At 59.4% G+C, this 20,860-nt stretch overlaps 1 long non-coding RNA gene across 1 annotated transcript; it reads left to right on the top strand.

The window, feature by feature from the left end:
- The first annotated feature begins 1,334 nt into the window (after positions 1-1,334).
- LOC145723315 (uncharacterized) lies at positions 1,335-4,784 on the top strand. Its single transcript, XR_014148246.1, has 3 exons — positions 1,335-1,416; positions 1,805-1,890; positions 2,938-4,784. It is a non-coding gene; the product is annotated as an uncharacterized LOC145723315 (long non-coding RNA).
- The last annotated feature ends 16,076 nt before the right edge of the window (positions 4,785-20,860 follow it).

The following is a 20,860-nucleotide window of genomic DNA, read 5'->3' as shown; positions in this document are numbered from 1 at the left end:
GAGTGAACAGGGCAGCAAGGACACCACCATCACGGTGCTTCTGTGGACCCAGCCTCAGGATCCATGGAAGGGCCCTGCTGGGTAGAGATCCAGCTCGTGGCCCGGCCTCCAAACAGGTTGGTGGAGTCACCATCCTCTGAGCCCCGCTGCCATCCCTCCTTCCTTCTCCTGTTTTATTCTCTTTTTTTTTTTTTAAGATTTTATTTATTTATTTGAGAGAGAGAGAATGAGAGAGAGAAAGCACATGAGAGGGGGAAGGGTCAGAGGGAGAAGCAGACTCCCTGACAAGCAGGGAGCCTGATGTGGGACTCGATCCCAGGACCCTGGGATCATGACCTGAGCCGAAGGCAGTCGCTTAACCAACTGAGCCACCCAGGCGCCCCTCCTGTTTTATTCTCTTGTTCACCACCTCTCTGAGCTGCGCTCAGTGCTGGGGGGAGTGTCCACTGAAGATCCAGGTCCTGTCTTGAGGGTCTACTGTTTGACCAGGAGAGAACCTACCACGTCAGTAATCACTCACCCGAGGGGCAGGCAGTTAGCCTGGCCTGGGCTGAGACTGGGAGCCTATCCAGGGGGGTGTGATCAGAAAGAACCACGTGTGGAAAGACAAACCCTGCGTGTACTTGGAACTGCATCTCTCTGCGTGGCTGGAGTGCATAGTCCGAAGGCGGTGAGGCAGGAGATGCCGGGAGGAAGCTGACGCCCAGTGCAGGCAAGCAGCGCGGGAAGAACCGGGGTTACTGAATGCCAGCCATCACAGCAACATGGGGGAGCCTTCTAGAAATTCAGATTCCCAGGCCCCAGCCCTGGAGATTCAGATTCAGTAAGTCAGGGGTAGGGCCCAGGAAGCTGTGTTTGGCGAGCTTTCCAGGAGACTCCCCGTGTACAGTCGAGTGACCGGCTGCATCTGCAGGGGAGGGGAAGTGGGGACGAGAGCCCGGGGTGACTCCCACTGTCTGGGTTGTGCACTTTGTCTCATTTGCTGGTACGGGGAGCTCAGGGGCAGGAGGCCAGGTCTGTGTGGGAAGTGCCTGGTCTGTGTTGTCTGGGGCATCCAGGACCCAGTGGGCAGTGCGGTCCTGGAGTTCGGGAGAGAGGTCTGAGCTGAGATGGGCGTGGGGGTCACCCGTGTGCAGGGGGCAGGTGAAGACACGAGTGTGCCTGAGATGCCGGGGGACAGGACACAGCTCGAGAAGCACAGAAGGCCCTGGTAGAGAATCTCGGTGTTGAGGGGCAGCCGGAGCAGGGGAGGGCCAAAGGAAGTGGGAGAGAAACCAGGGTGTGACGTCCTCCTAGCAGCCGGGGGCACCGTGTTTCACAAAAGGAAGGACGGGCCAACAGAACCAACTGCTCCAAGAGGCTCCTGGAGGCAAGGGCCACCAAATGTCCCCTAGAGTGAGCAGCAAGACAGTCTTGGTGACTAAAGCCAGAGCTGTTTCTGGAGGTGGGGGGTCTGGAAGCGGGCTACAGTGGGTCGAGTTCAGAATGGAAAGAGTGAAACAGGAAGCAGAGACGCTTCTTTCAAAAAGCACAGGGGGTGTAGGGGAGAGGAGAGAGAGTGGAAGGTAGGAGGGGACGTGGTGTCCAAAGGACTAGCTGGGGTTTTGTCTGTTGGCCTTTGGGGGGAAGAGATTCGGTGTTTACTGTCTCTGAAGGCAGATGCAGGAGAAGTGGAAGATGGTGCGGCTGACAACGGGGAGAGGACGGGGCCCAGAATGCAGGGCCCCGAGCTGGAGGGGGCGGGGGCCGGGGAACCAGAAGCTGGAGGCACCTGTCTGAGTCGGGTCCTTTCCCTGGCCACTAGGAGACGGGCCTCCGCGGGGCTGAGGAGGGGTGCAAGGTGGGGTCCCAGGCGGAGCCTCAGCCGAGTCCCTTCTGGGAACAGGAGAGGTGAGTGGGGCGGCACAGGGCCCCGGGCGCTCCAGCTCTGGGGTGGAGTGTGCTCTCCGCCCGCAGCTCGGGGACCCCAGCGTGCAGCGTGGGGGTGGGAGGGCACGATGGCGGACCTGTGAACCCATGCAGGGGACAGAGAGGACGGCTGCCAGTGCGGGCAGCCAGGATGGGTTGTGGGGTTCGGGGCCTGCACCCCGTGAGGCTGAAGAGTGTGTACCCTGGGGCGGCAGGAAGGCAGGCAGAGGTGAAGGCGCTGGAGTTGAGGAGGAGGAGGGATCTGAGGCACATGGGTGTGCAGGCTCTCTGGTACCCGTGGAGCCTCCTGCGGAGCCCGCTTTGGCCGGTTCTGTGGGGCCGGGGGGCCGGCTGCGGGAGGAGAAGGGGGGCTGTGCTGCTGGAGTTCTAGCGAGACGCGGCGCGGAGGCCACTTGCCCAGCCGGTGGTCGGCAGCTTCAGGGAAGGCTGCTGAGGTCCGCTTTGGGTAGGACAGCTCGGAGGCTCATAGGGACGGACAGACGGAACTGTGCAGACCATGAGACTCGGGGCAACCACAGGAGACAGCATTCTGGAAGCTTCCCCAGGATGAGGAAGCCAGCTGGCCATAGTCAGGGCTCTGGGGGTAGAGAGCCCGCCTGGCACGGGATGAAGCCGTGGGGTATCGTGGGTCACAACGTTCGGGTTTGGGGGGCACTGCAGGCCCCAGAGTGTAGTTCTGGTGGGCGGCGGGGGCTGATGACAGGTGCTGGGGGGCCGGATGGAATTCTGCTCACACGTGCTCTCGGAGGTTGGCAGTGCCCGGCGCGGGCGGCCGGAGGGGGCCCACAGCCCGGGCCCTTACCGCTTGGCCCAAGGAGCCCAGCTGGCACAGCAGGTAGGCAGAGGCGACTTCCCGGCTGACGGCAGCTGCACACGTCCATGTCACGTCCGTGGGTTCCGGAACATTCCCAGGGGCCCTGTGTGCCTGAGACACGCTCGCACACATGCGCTGACAGTCAGGATCCCCTTTCTGTTTTGGTTGGAAACATCGATCTTTGACTGGAGCAGAAAGACCCGTGGAACAGAAGATCCCTGTGGCTCGCCTCGTGTCCTTGGAGAGATACTGTGGGCCCGGCGTGGAATTCAGAGGTGAGCAGACATGGCCCTGGGATACACGGCTGCCGGGGAAGATAAAGTTTGGGACCACGCAGTAAGTGCGTTGCAGGGGGAGGGAGGCACTTCAGGGGGCCCAGGGGAGGACAGCTGAACTTCCCAGGGAAGGAGACATTACACTTAGCAGGGCTCTGAAGGGTCATTAGCGTTCCCACGGCGGACCAGGGGGAAAGGGCCGCTGGGCTCCAATGGGGCAAATCCACCAGGAGCCCTCTGTGGACACTGCACCTTGGGGTGCAGGGATCCCAGAGTCCTGGCCAAGCGGGCTATCATCAGCCCGCTGCAGTTGCCTGGGGGTGTGGCCAATCCCTGGTGTTTCCTCTCCGATGCAGATTCTCAGAAGCAGGCGCTGGGGCCTGGGCCCTCTCTCCAAGACCCCTTTGTTCTCGGGCTGGCAGTTCCTGCCTTTGCAGACCCCATGTTGCCCAGCTCCTCCCAGGCCGCTGACCGGCGTCCCTATCCGGGGCATTTCTGCTGAGCTTTGCTACTTTTGCCTGGAGGCAGGCCAGAGCCTCAGCTTCCCGGGGCCGCCGGCCTGGCCCCATGCCCTTAGACGGGCCGAGCTCATGCTGGAAGAATGGGGGTCAGAGTTCAGCCCCTGCAAGCTGGGGGCTCTGGAGAGGGTCCCAGTGGGGGTCTTCAGGACAGCTCTCTGTGGTGGGGGCTGGGGCCCCTGTGCTGGGACAATCCGGGAGTCCGCAGAACAGGACAAAGAAGAGCTGATGTCTCTGGACGACTGGGGGCAGGGCCCGTGCCCTGCTGGGTGAGTTTCTTCTAGGTTAGTGGAGTGGAAGGAGCACTGGACTGGGAGTCAGGGGGTAGCATCACCGAGGCTGGAGAGGTCCTGGGGACCACGGAGTCCTACAGTAGAAAGAATACATTTCCTGAGCTTTTACTAAGAACCAGGCATTGGGAGTGAGTGCTTCATTCATTCGTTCAGTCGTTGGTTCGTTCATTCTTTACCACTGTCCTGGGAGAGGCACTCGGTCCTAAATGAGGAAGCTGAAGCACAACCAATAAAGTGCCCAAGGTCACTCAGCCCACTGAGACAGACCTGGGAGGGAGCCCGGGAGGGCCGGCCCCAGATGCGCGCCCTCACCAGCCCCTCTGTGGTCTTGGTGGGCAGATGGGGACTCGAGGCCCCGAGGGGGTTTCTGGCCCCTGGCCAAGCAGTGCCCTGCCCACCAGCCCTGGTCGCCACCGAGCGGCCGTGCACCACAGAGCAAGTCACAAGCACCATGAACCTCAGCCTCCTCCTCGGGCGGGAGCTGTCTCTCTACCCCCAGAGGAAACGAAAGCACTGCTGAGCCTGCTGGTGGGCCAGCGGCAGACACCCCGTCTTGTTGAGCCCCGCAGAACCAAGCTCTGAAGGGGGGCTGAGCTGGAAGGGACCCCCCCTGACTGACCAGGCCCTGCGGTCTGGGGACCAGCAGCAGCAGAGTCACCTGAGAGCTTGCTGGAAATGCAGAATCCCAGGCTCGAGCCAGACCTGATGAGTCAGAATCTGCATTCTAACAAGACCCCCAGGGTATCTGTATCCTGGTGGAGGGTGAGAAGCCCTCGTGCTTGAAGTGGGCTGCACGCTGGGATCTGAGGACTGCAGGTGAACGCTGATGTCTGGGCACCACCCCACCCCCCCGAGATGCCAACGTAATCATTTGAGGGTGTGTGGCTTGGACATCAGGTTTTTAAAAGCTTCACAGACTATGGTAATGTGCAGCCAAATTCAGGAACCACTGGCCTACTGTGGTCCCTGACTGGTGAAGGCAAGATCAGAGCCCTGTTTGGGTGAGCTGAGAACAGCTCTAGTCCTTGGACTGTGGCATTTAAGGCCTAGGAGGGACTTGGAAACGCTGCCTAAAGCCCGAAGAGGTTACGTGACTATTCCGACAAGCCGTGATCTGCAGGTGGCTGTGGGGGTCCCCCACTGGAAAGCTCTCTTGCCCGAAGTCATGAAAGGGGTCATGGCCCAAAAGCATTGGGAGTCCCTGCTGTGAAATCGAAGGTATGTCCAATTCTTCTTCTTTCTTTTAAGATTATATGTTTAAGCCATCCCTACACCCAGCATGGGGCTCGAACTCACAACCCCGAGATCAAGAGTCGCAGGCTCCCCCAGCTGAGGCGTCCAGGTGGCCCTAAGATACGTCGGGTCCTGAGGAACCTCAGGAGAGGCAGACAGGCTGCCGCTGGCTCTGAGGACCGGGTGGCTCTACAGGAGGCCGAAGGGAAGCCACTCCTTCTTGGAAACCAGCAGGAGACCCGCAGAGACCCTGCTCCCACATTGGCGCGTGGCCCCCGCCCCAGCTGAGCCGTGCCACGGCCGTTGGTCAATGTGGTCATTAGCTGGAGCTTTCAGGGCTCCAAGGTCGGACCTTCCACTGATTACATCACCACCCATCACTGTTTCTCACCGAGTAGTTGAGACGGTAGGAAGTGAGGGAGCGTCAGGGAAAGAACATGGGCTCTGGGGTCCCTGGGACCAAGGCCAGAGACCCTCACTGTGTGCCTTTGAGCGAGACGCTCAGCCTCTCTGAGCCTTGCTTCCGTGTCTGGGAATTGGAGGCGACGGTGATGCTTGTCGACCCCACGTGGTTCTGGAGGGTCACATGAGATGGTGTGCGTGTATTCTGTAAAGAGCAGCGCCTGCGTCAGGCCGATGTCCGTGCGTGGGTCCTGTTCGGGGTGATGCCCAGGACGTCATGCCGCGCACCTGAGTGCAGACGTTTACACACAGGTCCGGGTTTCCTTCTCTGAATCCCTTGGAGCGAGGTGTGTTTCTGATTCCGCACTTTGCAGATTTTCAAAGCCAATACGAGGCCCGACAGTTGAGCACCTTACTATTACCAGAGAGGACCATGAAGAGCCACACAAAATTAGATGAAGAATCCGTTCGGGTCTGGTTATGCCTCTTAGTACGTGAGGAAGAGCAGCTCTGTTGTCAGAATGTCTGGGGTTCCAGAATTTGGGGAAAGGGGCTGCAGATGGGGGTCCGAACAGCTGTACGGTCCCATGTGCCTGGGCTCCCCACACACGTGCCCGGGGACGGAGCGTCGTCAGCTGCACAGGGCGAGCCGTGGGCAGAACGCCCCGCTCGGGGCGGCCGTGTGTCCACGTCCGCCCGCCCCTCCCCCTCCCGCCCCCGAAGCTCTTCTGTGGCATCAGAGCAGTGGCCACATGCCAGGAGCCCACGGACTCGGTGGCTGCTTTCGTCCTTTCCAGATTTGCTGGGCCTTTGCTCTGTCGTCTGGGGGGGTGCACACGCACGTGCGGCTTTTGTGCGAGTGTGGTCTCTGGGCTGGGGGGGTGTGTCTCTGCTCCGTGTGCGACTCGTGATGTCTGCCCGTGTGGGTCTGTGTGTCTCCGACGTAGGGTCACCAAGTGTCCCCGTTCGCCTGGGACTGAGGGGGTTTCCAGGACACGGGACGTTCTGAGGTCAAGCGAGAAAGTCCTGGACGAACTGGGCTGACCTGGTCCCCCTGTGTCCAGCGGCGTCTGAGGGCCTGGGTGGCCATGCCTCTTGACGGTGCTTTCTGCCCGCGATTCCTACCCATTTGCGCGTCTGTCCGCAGCGTGCACGTGTCCACTGTGCATTTGCACTTGTGCGTCTGGGGTGTTCTGTCCGTGTGTCCCCGAGTCCCCCACCCAAGAGCCCGTGTCTGAAGGGCTTGAGTGGACACGGGGCCCTTCCCGGCTGGCCTGTCCAGTCCTGCCTGTCCCTGCCGTGGGCTTGTTGCCTGGCCAGCCCTCCTGGGGCTCAGCCATCTTCTCTCTCCGTCCCCAAAGCCTGCGTTAGACAGACCAGCCGCTGTCTCCGCAGGCCGGGCCCCAGGCCGAGCATTCCCTGTCCCAGCCCCTCCCCGCGCAGGCTGAGCGGAGACAGCCGGCCGACTCTCCCAGCTCTTCCCTCAACGCGCTGCATCGTCCGCGAGCCCGTCCTCTGTCTCCACGCACGCCCTGCCCTTACAAACCCCCACTCTTCCCCAGCCCCCATTCTCGAAGTCGCACCCCTCATCCCCTGCTAGCACGGCCTTCCTTGTCCACCCCCGGTGCAGCCCAGCATCCGTCCTCTGCCTCCCACAGTCCAGGGTGGGCTCGCCACAGGCGGCAGGAGCAGAGGAGAAAGAGGGAACTCACCATCTATTGTCCCCCCACCCCCAGGTGCCAGGCACAGGGCTGGGCCCTGAGCTGCATGGTCATTTAATCCCTACACCAGTCCTGCAAGGTAGGTGTCCTCGTGGCTGCTTTTCGGGTAAAGGGGCTGAGGCTCGGGCCCAAAGCCACACAGGAGGTGGTGTTGCTGCTTCCGGAGTCCAGCCTCCGTCCAGCAGGCAGCCCCGCCTTTCGTGAGTGCTGGTGTGTGTCTGCCGGTCCCGCCGGCCCAGGGGCCTTTTGCCGGCCGGGACCACGTTCCGTCTGTCTTCCAGTCGGCATAGGCCGGGGCACCTAGCGAGCACTTGGTGAAGGTTTGCCGAATGAATGCCTGCTCTCAAAAATGACAGCTTCAGCTTTCATTAGCCTGATTTATACAAGTGCTGGGCTGCTCTGGGCTGGGGAACGGCTGGTTATAATTTATCAGGAAACACGGCAACTGTCCCAGCTTCCCTTTCAGTGCAGAAGGAGAGGGTAAATTGATGGCCAACAGCCCTGCTCGGGAGGGGCCCCCAGTCTGGCTCACAGTGCGGAGTCGGTGCCGAGAGGCCCTCTGGCCGTCCCCCACGTGGGCCCATCCACCTGCTGCCTGGAGGTGGCCGGGGGGGGGGGGTCAGCTGCCTCTCATCGATCGCCCTGCTCAGCATGCCAAATGGTGCCTTTGAAAGTCCATAAAGAAAGAGACGCCCGTTCATCCCTGACCGATCTCCCCTTGCTGCCCGTCCTGCGGCACGTGTGGGCCCAGCACAATGCCTGTCCGTCACGGGTGCTCAATCACCGTCGCCCGATTCATGGTCTTTCAGATGAGAGCAACGCCCGCCTCCTTCTCCCTCATCCCCCAGCCCGGCGTTGCCAGGACAATGCTGCGGTGACCCTCCTTAATCGAGACTGACGGATGTGGGGCGTGTGGGTCTCCAGAAACCCCCGGGCTCCTCCAGCTGCCCCAGCCTTCCCAGATGTCTGGGAGCTTCTATTCTCTTCTCCCAATCAATGAGGCAGCTGGGTGAGCCCTGGGAGCCCCACCTGAGGGGCCTCGGCCTCAGGCCTCCGCCGGGCTGGGTCCTCAGACCATACGGCCCCTCCCAGGAAGGCCTCTGAGCATCAGAGCTGGGGCCCTGGGCTTGCTTCTCCCTCCCCCTGCCCCCAACCGGTGCCAAGCTCGGTGACCCCTCTTCCTCTGTGGCCGCCCAACCTGGGCTGTGAGTGATGAAGAGGGCTTTCCTGGCCTGTGATGGTGATTGCATTAGTGATGGTAACGCGAAATTAATCCCAGTAATAAGCCCTACCAGGCTTCTGAAGGAGCCCCACAGCAGCCCCGAATTCCAGCAGCACCGAACTTCCTGCCAGCACGTCCTCATCCGCGGGGCTCCCTGAGGCCCCGCAGGATGTGAATATTTAATTAACGTCCCTCTCCTGCTCACTGGAGTGTTTGTAAATATGATCCATGGGCCGTATTGTTAGCTCAGCTGAGCATTCCCAGCCCCCCTCCGCCGGCCAGCAACCCCCGGGCTGAGCCCGCCACCGGGCAGCGTGCCCCCTCCCAGAACTGCCCACAGCCAGCCGCCCATGCGGGATGGGGCCTCATCCCAGGGGGCCCTGGGCCTGGACACCACCCACCTTCCCTTCCCCAACCCCAGCACGGAAATCACAGGCCTCACTGTTGGGACCAGCAGTTGGCTGACGGGCCTTTGTAGAGAGGCCCCCAGGAGCGCAGGCCTGCTAGGCTGGTTGTTCTGGGGAGCAGGGAGGGACCCTGAGTGGAGGCATGACTTCTCCCCACCCCCCACTTGGAAACAAATACGCTCAAGAAAACGGGGACGGTTACTGAGCACCTTCCCACCAGCGCTAAGGAGGCAGATACCCGCACTCTGCACAGGTCAGATGAGGGAGCGGGAGACCAGGGTGCTTTTCCAGGCTCTGTCGTGGGCTTGCTGACCGCGGCTGGGTCATCGGGCCTCAGTGTTAGCACATGTCTTGTGCATACGGGAACACCTCACAGGGTTCGGAGAGTGTGGGGGAAACCATGAAGCTCCCCGCACAGCTGAGGATGTGGGGGAGTCAGGGCTGGGAGGATGGACTCTCATGGTGCCAACGGGGAGCCTGATGCCCCAAGAGGGAGCGGGACTCGCCTACCAGCCCAGTCGAAGCGGACACTGACTGTGGGCCTGCTGACGCTCAGCCAGGGCCTTCTTCTGCAACAGAGTTTGGAAGTGAACCATTTCATTCTCTCAGCCCCATGTCTGGTTGGCTTGGTGGTTGTCACAGTGGGAACCATGGGGGGCACGGCTCCCCCAGCCGCAGTGGGTTCACCGGCTGCTGCAGCCAAGGCCAGTGGCCACCTGGTGGGCAGCAGGGGCAGCTGCCTGTCTGGGCATGTCCTCCGTCTTGGGGGTCTGCCATGCGCGCCCTGGCGGCCTCTGCAACCCCACTAGAGCCCAGGCAGGCTGACCTTGGGGGGCACCATCCAGCACCAGGACGTGGCCCGGGGAGTGGACGGGCTTTCCCTGCCTCACAGGACTGACCCCTGTGTCCTTTCAGCTGCTGCCCTGCTGGGCCTCATCCTCATTCTCCACAAGCACCGCCCCCCCACCAAACACCCCTCTGCAGCGCCCCAGCCTCAGAATCGGCCCTGGCCCCGGGGGCCTTTGTGATCCAGGCCCCTGCATGCCCCCTTGCCCCACTCTCCCCCGAAGCTGTATGCCCGTCCACGAATGTGCTTCGTGCTGCTCTCCCTTCCCTCGGCCTGGCAAAGCCCCATCACAACTCACACCCAGCTCTCATGCCCCTAGCTCTGGAGGCTTCCCCAGCCCTTGCCCCTGGCCCCTGCGGCCCCTGTCAGACCGCTCTCAGAGCGCTCATCCTATTTATGTACATGTCTATCTTCCCCGCCGGCCGTCCCTCTGCGAGCAGCCTCAGGGCCGGGCGCCCAGCCCAGGCCGCAGCACAGAGCCATGATGGCCCCTGAGCTGTGGGACGTCAGTAGGAGGATTCTGTAGGCGGTTCTCACGCTGGTCGCACATGCACGCTGGCCCATGTCACAGCTGTTCCTGGGGCTGCACAGTCCCTCCCTCCCGCCGCAGGCCTTTGTCTGCCCTGTTCCTCAGGCCCAGGAGCCGGCAGGGCCCTGACGAGGGGGTGGGAGGGCAGAGGAGAAGGGAGAGGTGGGGGCAGAGCACCGTGCATCCGCAGCCCCCTCCAGATCGATGCAGCTTCTGGGGAGCCTGAGTCCAAGGGAAGGCAGCTTAGCCGGCTCCTTATCTATCCCCCTGTCCCGGGCGGGGCAGGTGGCCACGGTGGTCGGGGGCCTTTGTCTGAGGCTTTGGATCAGCCTGTACGCCCTGCCTTCCCCAGGGCGGAAAGAAGCCAAAACGGGATCACAGGAAGCTCTGCGGGGAAGCACCTGGCTTTGCAAGGGGACAGAGGCACTCAGGAAGAGGCTGCTGCCTCCACGAACTGGAGGTGGTCTGGGCCCTGCTGACCGGGGAGACCCTTCCCCACCTCCTTCCCCTCCTCGAAATGCCACCGTCATTGATTCTGCCTTTGGCTTGTTCCTGATGAGGCTCTGGTGCGTCTGCTCCCTAGCACGAGTGCCCCAGAGACGGGAGAGTGGGCCAGGTACGGTGGGGCGGGGGTCCCGGCCACAGTCACTCCGAGGGGCACAGATGAAGGATGGCGGGTTGGGCTGCCCGTCTTCAGGGACGCTGGGCCCTGTGGTCATTAGAGCCGCCTGCCCCCAGCCCGTGAGGGGGACTCGGACTAGCTCATTACCGATGACCCATCCATCTTGTCTCTGCCCTGACGTATCCATCGCCCCGGGGGGCGGACACAACTGTCCGGGAGGCTTCACCCTCCGTGTGGGGTGGGGGCTGTGGTGGGAGAATGAAGTCCGCTTAGGAAATGCCTTTATTGTTCCAACCACATCAAATCCACAGAATGCTGTGGGGTTGGGACTGGAGCCTGGGGGGCACCCGGATGGACGTAGGCTGCGTGGCTCTCCTTACACATGGCTTTGGGCAGGTCACTTCCCCTCTCGGGCAGCCTCAGCCTCCCCTCCAGACGGTTTGGGGACTAGCCCCTCCCTTGACCCAGCGTTTGCAAGGTTGGTGGGGGACAAGGGATGGGAACACCAGGGTTGTTAAGCTGAAAACGGCCGCCGTCCTGTGGGCCAGCCTGACCTGGAGGCTCACACCCCAGGCCACACATCCTGAGTGTGATTTGTGGAGGGGTTGGAAGTGGTCAGGAACCCACGAGCTATTTGATATCCCCCAGTTGTCTGTGGTTCACTCACCCGGACCCAGCGGCCCTCGGGGCGCTCGCCAGAGACCCTCCAGCGGGCACGTCCCCCCGGGCCCAGATGGGTTTCTCAGCTCTGTGCTGGAGCCTCAGAGCTGCAGATTCCCAGGTTGGACTGGACCTCTCACTCACACACGCCACCTGCACCCCAGGAGCACCCGGAGCCCAAGCCGCCGAGGGCCAGGGGCACCGCCTGCGAGCAGCCGCCCTTCATCTGCCTTCCCCTGCACAGCGCTGCGGCGGGGGGCCTCGCCCCCTCCCCAAGGCCCCCGTCTCCAGCCCCCAAGGCTCTCCCGGAGGGACACGGCCAGTTTCCCTCCGCAGCCTGGTCCTGGTCTCCCTTATGCTTTGTCAATGTCCCGCTCCTTAAAAATGTCTACGTATTTTAAAAATTAAAATATTTTACAGAAGAAGTAGAAAATGGAGAAGAGAAACTAAACCCACTGTTTGCATCGTTAGTGTCCCTGTCCAGGTCCCCATACCTGCTGCGGTGCGGTCAGACACGTGGGGTCATGCACCCATTCTTCCCTCCCTTCCGGAGAATCAGCAGTTCCCACGCTGCTGATGGTGTTCACTCTGCTTTTCCCTTAATTTCCCAAACCAATACAACGATGGCTCAGTCTTACAGAGCTATCAGTTCTCTCTCAGCAAACTCTGTAAATTCAATTCAAGCCCAACAGGAGACTTTCCATATTTGGCAGGTTGGCTCTAAAATTTATATTAAGAATAAATATGCAGGATAAGCATGACGACTCGGAAAAGGAAGGACAGAGAGGAGAAACGTGTCCCACCAGATATAGAACACGATCGTACAGCTCTAATATTTTAAAGCCACGGAAACTGGCAGAGGAATAAACCAGCAGATCAGCAGCATCATGCAGCTGCGGGACCGAGGCCCGTAAAGATCTGGGTCCTCAAAGGCGCTCACGAAGCGTCCGGCTGCGCCGGAACAGGGCACCTGTCTGCTTCCCGCTCGCCCTCCGGCTTCCGTTGCCAGTGTGGACGGCTGCATCATCAGGGGGCATGTGTGTCCCCTTCTACTGGACGCTTAGGACGGGCCCACTTTCAACGGTATGAGGGGCACTGGGATGCAAATGAGCATCTCTGCACACTTTTCCTTCTGTGTTTGGGATTATTTCCTTAAGAAATTGTCCCAGAACGGAATGACTAGGACAGAGGGGAGGACCAGGGAAAGGCCCTTGGCAATTATGCCCGAAATGCTTTTCCACGGTGTCGGGCTCTTCGTGGTTTCCTTCCTTCCTTCATTCGTTCACTGGGCACCTCCACTGGTGTGGGGACTGGGGACCCAGGTGAGGCGCGAGTGTGCGATCCAGTGGCAGGAGAGACGTGGAAGGGGGACTTTCAGAATCAGGGCAGTGAGTCCCCAGGGGCCAGTGCTGGAGCTCTGTGCCGTGAGTCCACGGTCTCCAGAACGGTCTGGCTAGGTCGCTGTGGGAGGTGGGCCACGGCAGGCCTCAGGTGCCAGACCAAGGGGTCAGGACTGTGCCCTGCGTGCATGGGGGAACATGGAAGGTTGGCAACTGCCCAGTGAGGTCTCCGCCCACCTCGTAGCAGCTCCTTGGCTGCAGGCCTCCCCACAGCTTCTCCAGCTCTGCCCAAACCTGTGAAACAAGAGGGCCCCGTGCACGCACAGGCCAGCCTGCCCTCAGGCTCAGGAGTGGGCAGGAGTCCCGTTCTGCCCCCAGAACCTAGACTTGGAGTCATCCCCCAGTGGGGTGGAGGTGTCTGCGAGCTCATCACGTCGTCTCCCACCATGGCTGGGCTGCTGCCGCGACCTTGGGCGTGCCTTGGTTTCCCTGCCACAGAGTGAGGTGTCTGCGTCAGCTGGTCTGAGAACTCGGTCAGCCTGGGCTGAACACGGAGGGAACCCCCAGATGCACAGGCTTCATCAGCCTCTGGGGGGACACCCGGCACCGGCCAAGCAGAAACCCCACCTGACTCGTACGGCGTTGCTGGCCTTCCTCCTCCTTATGGCCCATCAGCCGTCTCTGCTCAAACCTGTTTGATCTGGTTCTGTCCACGGAGGTAAGCACAGGCCACTTTCTACCCAACACCCAGCCCAAGGTCGGTCCCCGGTCCCCGAGGTCAGTCCCCAGCCCCTGACGTCCCCCAGGCAGCGCAGCCTAGACAGGCCTCATCCATCTTCCCCACCACGCCTGAGACAAAGGGCCTGATGTGTGTGCAGATGGGCCTGCCCCCATCACCCCCACATCATCCCTCACAACCAGCACCGATAATGGGCCTCCAATGAGTCCCCTGTGGCCGCCCACTGCCTTGGGGGGGGGCAATGACACAGGCAAACACAGGGGCTAATGACAAAGCCAGCCTCTGGGGGAGGGCCCGGGGAGGGGAGGCATGACCACAGCCCCGTGGAGAGCCCCATAACTCATTTCTGACATGGATATATTACGCCTCTCAAGGACCACTTGCTCCGGACACTGAGCTGCCAAATTAATTGACAAGGGGTCTTCCGAGGCGGCCACGGCAGGCCAGCAGCCCCCTCCCCAGAGGCCTGGCCCAAAGAACGGCCGGAGTTCCTCCTGCCCTGCCCGGGCTCTGAGCCCCTGCGGGTCGCCACGGAGGGTCCACGGACATGTGACCAAGGACACGGAGTCCCGGGGACAGCTGTGCCGTGCCCCCGCCCCCAGCCCGTCCTCCCTGCCCGGCCAGCCCAGGGCCCGGACTCCTCCCTTGGCGCAGCCTCAGAGGCAGGGACAGAGCGAATGCAGAGCGTGGGGTGCTGGTCACAGCTGGCCACTCCCGGAAGGCCCGAGGACCTGCATGGGGGGCTGCAGGGGACTGCGCCCAGGGCGTGGGGGCCCAGCGTGAACCCGCCCCCTGCCCCCACGCCCCACGCCCCCGCAGACCCTGCCGACCCCCACCCCGCCGGGTCTTGGGTCAGCCAGCCCTGTCTCTGGACCTCGGTTTCCCTCTCAGCAAAATGAAAGCTTGAGAGAACTGGTGGTTCCACAGGCCGCTCAGCTTTCGGAGACTTTGGGGGCCACGCACCTTGTTCATTTCATCTTCGTGACAACCCGTGGGCCATGTCTCTGTCACAGATGAGAACACAGAAGTCTCTCAGAAGTGGCTGAGCCCCGGTTAGGACCAGCCGGACACGAAGTGTGTGTCCCCACCCCGGGCTGCCTCTGGCCACTGCTCTGGCTTAGGCACTGGGGACAGGGGGCCAGGAAACCAGGAGGGACAGGCTTCCCGAGGCCGTTTTGGCCAGGAGGGCAGGTGTGGGGCAGGGGGCTCCAGAGTGGGCAGGCTCACCAACCACCAGGCCCAGGCCCCGGAGAGAGGCACAATGCCAAGGGGCTGTGTGCATCCCCACCGGAGCTGCCCAGCCCACCTGCCGGCAGGACTCCCTGAAGCCCGCTGCCTGTCCCTCCCCACAACAGGCACCCTCAGCCCCTCCTGCAGTGTCATCCCCACCCTGTTGTCAGCCTGGACGTCACAGATGTCTCTGAGCACTGGGGACAGGCCCCGGGCCCAGGTTATGGAGTCTGGTGCCCTTGTTAGCTCATGGCTGGGCACATCTAGTCCTGTCTCCAGGACCTGCGGGGAAGGTGCAAAAGGAGCCTGTGAGGGAGCTGGGCCTCAGTGACACTGGGACTGGCAGGCAGGGCGTCAGGGAGATGGGCCTAGTTGCAGGGAGAACCCAGAGGCCAGGGGGGCGGGGCCACGCTCCGGATGATGGGCTCTGAGTGCACGTTGGGAAGGGGGGCGCCTTTGCCTGCATCCTAGGGTTCTGTGAGGCAGACGTCCACAGGATCTCGTTGCTGGGGGACAGGTTCCACGGATCTGTCCTCACCCTGCTCTCAATCCTCTGACCCCCCCAACTCTATAAACGAGAGCCCCTGCCTTCCCAGCACTTTCACACCCCCTCCTGCCACCGTCTGCAGCTCTCCCTAGAGGACACCGTTTCCAGGCAGCCCTGGGACGGACAGTGCACGGTGTGTTCACCCCATGCACGCTGGGCCAAGGTGGACAGCTCGAGAACGTGCCGGGACCACTGGGTTGCTGGAGCGGGCACACACGAGCATACTGACCATCCCAGATTCCGTGCGTCATGCTGACAATGTGATCGGTGACATCAACCTGCCCCCAGGAGCCGTCGACACCCCAGGGATCAGTGAGTGCTGTCAACCAGTTTGGCTTTTTTCTCCTCAAGAGCCTGTTATTGAACACTTCCCAGCACAGGGAGGGGGACCTCTCCTCCTTTGAGCCTCTGGTCATCCAGGTGGACCCTTCGACCCGCTCACCAGGCCCCCCACCCCGTGCCGCTGGCTCACTGCCTCCCCACCCCGTTCCTGCCCCCTGGGGCCCAGCCTCCTCTGGCAGGCACATTAGGGGCCTCTTGTTCTCACCCTTCCACAGAGGATTTCTTTTTTTTTTTTTTAATTTTTTTTTAAAGATTTTATTTATTTATTTGACAGAGAGATAGACAGAAGAGCACAAGCAGAGGGAATGCAGAGGGAGAGGGAGAAGCAGGCTCTGCACTGAGCAGGGAGCCTGATGCGGGACTCGATCCCAGGACCCTGAGATCATGACCTGAGCCGAAGGCAGACACTTAACCATCTGAGCCACCCAGGCGCCCCCACAGAGGATTTCTTTAGCAGCTGTTTGGTAGCCTGCCTTTGCAGCTTCCTAGGTCAGTAGGTAGATGCCGACGATGCCCAGAAGGTCACAGAGCGGGCCGGCTACGGCAGAACTTTCTGTCCTTCCCCAGAACGGGCCCGTCTCCCCCAGCTGCACTGTGGCCCCACTGGGCCCACTCGGCCCCACTGGGCCCGACTGTCTGCAGCGTGGGGGAGTCCGCGCTGCCTCCTGCCCGTTTTCGAGGCGTGTAGGGCCTGCAGGCTGGTGGAGGGGGCGCTCCAGCCCTCAGGGACAGAGAGCCTGTGCGGGGACCAGGGGCCTGGGTTCCAGTCCCCACTCTGCCACGACTTTATTAGGTGCTCCGGATTCACCAACTCTCCTCTTCCACAACATGGGGTAATAGAATCGCCCGGCTCCGGGAGTCAGACGGGCGGCTCTGACTGGAAGGCTGGCGCCTGGGGAGGAGGGTCCAGAGTCCTGCCAAGAGTCACTGTGAGCTCCTTGCAGGCAGGGGTTCCGTGGGCTTCCTTTGTGAATCCCCAAGCTGGTGTTTTGGCCCCCGTTTGCTAGGTGAGGGGAGATAGGCCTGCAAGGCCCTTGCCTGGGGTCCCCTAATGACTCAGTGCTGGCTCTGGGGTCTGCAGGAGCTGAGGAGGGCAGGGACCCGCCAAGTGGCCCAGAGCAAGTGGTGACTGCCCCCCTCTGGTCAGCAGCAGTAAAGCCACGGGCTGGGGCTCCGCTACCTGGGCCCCTGTTCCCCATACAGGGGGCCTGCCCGGACCGGCTGCAGGGGCTTCCTGGCTCAGCCTCCCCGGACCAGCTGGTGAAGGAGCGACAGGGCCCCCACCACTGGCCCCATAGCAGTCCTGTCCTACCCCGGCCACACTTTTCCTTCCTGGGACCTCCTGCTCCCCACCTCCCCCTCTCCCAACACGCTGGGATTGGGAGTGGAACGCGAGAGAGCCATCCCCCAGTAGCCTGGGTTTCAACCTCACGGTGCACCTGCTGGCCGAATGACGCTGGGGAAGTCACTTGGCCTCCCTCGGGTCGGGCTCCTTCCCGGTCAGTCCCGACGGGATGAATCCCTGTGGATTATGGCAGAGGGTTGATCATCACGGGTATTCTGCACACGTGAGCTTCTCAGCGTCGGGCTCGGTCCACTGTAGCTCTCCAAATGTTTAAAACCAGAACAAAAATGTGGAGGTGCTGGGGTCTCCAATATGGGATTTCTGTGCCCTGATGGTGAGCAAGACCGTCCACTGGGATATGGGAAGAATATATTAGACCTTCAGATTATATTTACTTTTATCTCATCCTTTTTAAATCCTGTTTTTGTATTTGTTTTATAATATGTATATTAGCAGGATAGTACATACACATAATTTATAAATAACGTACACATATCAGGGTGCATGGTAAAAAATTTTTAATGATAGGTATGTGGGGTCACTGCTTTAAAGGAGAGAATCCCCATCGCTTTCTAAAAGTTTCCTTCTGAGGAAGTGCCCAGAATAGGTCATTTCCAGGTGAGGCCTGGGAGTCGCCCTGGCTGTCAGCTTCAGATGAACGTGCCCTCAGGTGTTCAGGGAGCCAGTGAAGGAAGGAGACCCTGGGCTCTCGGGCCTTCCCCTAAGGTGGGCTGTGCATTTAGGACTTCCCAGAAAAACAACAGCGTTTTCTCCCCATATCAGCCCTAAAGGGAAGGCACTATCGTCGCATTATCCCCATTTTAGGGATGAGGAAACAAGGCCCAGGTTAGGCTGCGGAGTGTAGCTGCCACGGGTGGGCCCAGGAGCCCTGGTGCTAGAGCCCGCATTAACCCCTGTGTGCCCAGCCCAGAACAAGAAAGGCCCGGGAGCCTGTCCGTGGGGGCAAGGAGCATAGAAGGAGGTGCGGGTCCCTCCCAGAGTGGGAGTCTTGGGGCAGAGGGAAGGGCGGAGGCCCTAGAGGGAGGGGCACCAGTGAGATACTGTAGCCTGGGGCGGGGTGGGGTGGGAGACCAGCTGTGGGTCCGGGGGCACCTGGGACGAACATGGGAAAGAGGATGAGGTTCCTGACATCAGGCTCTGCCAGACGGGCTTCTGAGGAGGGCCACGGAGAGCCCCACACAGGGCAGACACACAGCCCACGGAGTTCCCCGCCCTTGGCCTGTTCTGAGCAGAAAGCAGGACCTTCCCCTGGGCCCCACACCACACCCACGGATCCCTGTGTTTTCTAGGAAGTCAACTCGGGCTTCCCGGAACTGGAACAAAGGCGCTCTCCCTCCTATTGAGGTGGTGAGCTCCCTGTCTTTGGGGGTGTGCTAGCAGAGGCTGGATGACCTTATAATGGGGTTGTGTAGAGGGAGATAGATGTGGGATAGATCTGGAAGGCTCCTTCCCCTTCCGGAATGCTCAGACCAGTGACTCTGAGTGAACAGGAGAGCTGCAGTGGGGATGGCTCGGGACGCTGTGACTGCTGTGGACTCCCTCCGGGTCCAGCCTGGTTAGAAAGGCAGCTGGCCACTCTCTGGGAACAGCTCCATCCCACCCGCAGCCCTTCAGGACAGGCCTCCCAACCTTGGCCTCCGAAGGATCTGCGCCTGAGCTAATTCTTTGACAGTTAGCTTGGGTTTTCACTTGGTTTTATTCTTTTTTTTTTTTTTAATTTTTTTTTTAAAGATTTTATTTATTTATTTGAGAGAGAGAGAATGAGAGACAGAGAACATGAGAGGGAGGAGGGTCAGAGGGAGAAGCAGACTCCCCGCCGAGCCGGGAGCCCGATGCGGGACTCGATCCCGGGACTCCAGGATCATGACCTGAGCCGAAGGCAGTCGCTTAACCGACTGAGCCACCCAGGCGCCCCTTCACTTGGTTTTATTCTAAAGCCCTTTCATTCCCCCCTGACCTGCGAGACCGCAACCCATTGCGACATTGAAATGTCAGTTATACCAGCAACTCTCTCCAGGTCTGCTCTGCAGCGGGCATTCAGGGGGTCCGTGAGAACTGGTGGGTGATAATTACATCTTTATTTTCCTTCTCCTTTAACTAGAATTTAACACCTCCTGTAATTACGAATGTCAGCAATAAGCCGCAGAGGTTTTAGCAGACCCTGTCATTTTGTCCAATACAAACCATATTTTCTTATCATAGTACAGCTGTTGCGAATCATCCAAAACACTGTTTCTGCTCCTCACTACTCTGACGTTACAGACGTTCTTAGACGTCTGTGTGAAGAGAGCAGTGCATATGCTACTGTTCCAGAAATATTTTGATAGCGTTTTTGATATAACTGCTTTCTTTTGTAAACCCATGCACTCCATTTTTATGCATTTCAATACATTATAGGAGACAGGGCTCGTGGACTTCCTGAGATGCCAAAGGTGTTCATGGCGCCCCAAAGCCTTGTCACCCCTGTGTCACAGTACTGTGGCTAAGGCATGCCAGGGACCCTCTGGGCGGTGCTCTGGGGCACAGGGGAGAAAGCCGGTGTACAATACCTCTTTTTTTAAATGAATGATTTGGAGTTCCAACACAATTATAGAATCATGGAGCTGGAGAGTCTTTAGAAAGCCTTTATTGCAACGATTTTCGAACGTCTTGGCACAACTCACGGCAAGAAGTACATTTTCCTTTGCAGCATATTACCTGCGTATGTGAAACAGGTTGCCTGTTTGTTTAACATAATTTTACCATGCATGATGAACTCTTACACCTTCTATGCTATTTTTTTTAACCTGTTCTATTTCATTTTGGGGAGATGATTCATTGAATTTTTATTCACAACTGTAATGCTTGACAAGAGTTGAGTTAATACCCAGTTTGCTTCAATTGGAAATGAATAGTAGCAGATTTAGAAGCAAACAGACAGAAGGGTGAAAGCCTTAATATTCTGACAACAGATAAAATTCAAAGGCAAAGAAGTGATCAGTGTGCTTTTAGAGTAATCTATAAGTGGGGGATTTAATGTGCAGAAAAGAAAAAATGTCCACATAAGCCCAAATCATACAAATTAAAATCCACTTTACTTACGTAGTTGGAGGCACTTCTGATAGCCACAATTTTATCATTCTTAAAGTGGAAGTCTTCAAAAATACTTCTTTACATTCAAGAGCTAAAAATCAAAGTAAAGATGGTCCAATTATCCTGGTTTGGGAGTGGTCACATCATAATCAGTCTAGTTTCAAAAACTAGAGAAACCCACAAATTTTGCCAACAAACACAAAGGGGCAGATCGACCAAAACTAAGCGACGGGTTGTGCAGAAAGACAGCGGATTACTCGTGATTTCTCTAACAGCCAGTGCTTTGCAGACCGATGTGAAGGCCTTTCTGCACTTTAGGAACCTGGGTCCCAGGATTGCAAGTTTAATTTTCTGTGGGATGAGCCTGAACAGGGTCCACTCAGCATGTGGGTCAATGTAATGGGAATTGCCCCCAGTTTGGAGGTATAATCTGTCCATTCTTTCTCGGCCTCAGGAGCAAATGTCCTGTGGTCAAATATATCCAGAATGGTTACAGGAACAGCTTGATTTTTAGGATGCACCACATAAGAATTTTGGCAATTCAGGATGTCTTGAAGCCTGCTCGCTTTGACCCAAACTTTCTAAGCTAGTGACATGCAGGGGATCCACTGGGGCTGGATGAAGTTTCCACGGCCCAGGAGTCACTGAAGGAATTACTGAGGACCAGACAAGCGGCCCTGGGAGACTTGTGTGTGTACTCAGCAAAGCTCACGCCCCAAGGTGAACTTTATGCCGCCCTGTGAATAAACTGT

This window comes from Leptonychotes weddellii, chromosome 9 (assembly GCF_054177405.1).
Source record: "Leptonychotes weddellii isolate Sample4059 chromosome 9, ASM5417740v2, whole genome shotgun sequence".
Taxonomy (NCBI): domain Eukaryota; kingdom Metazoa; phylum Chordata; class Mammalia; order Carnivora; family Phocidae; genus Leptonychotes; species Leptonychotes weddellii.
This window is presented reverse-complemented; position numbering and strand designations above follow the sequence as displayed.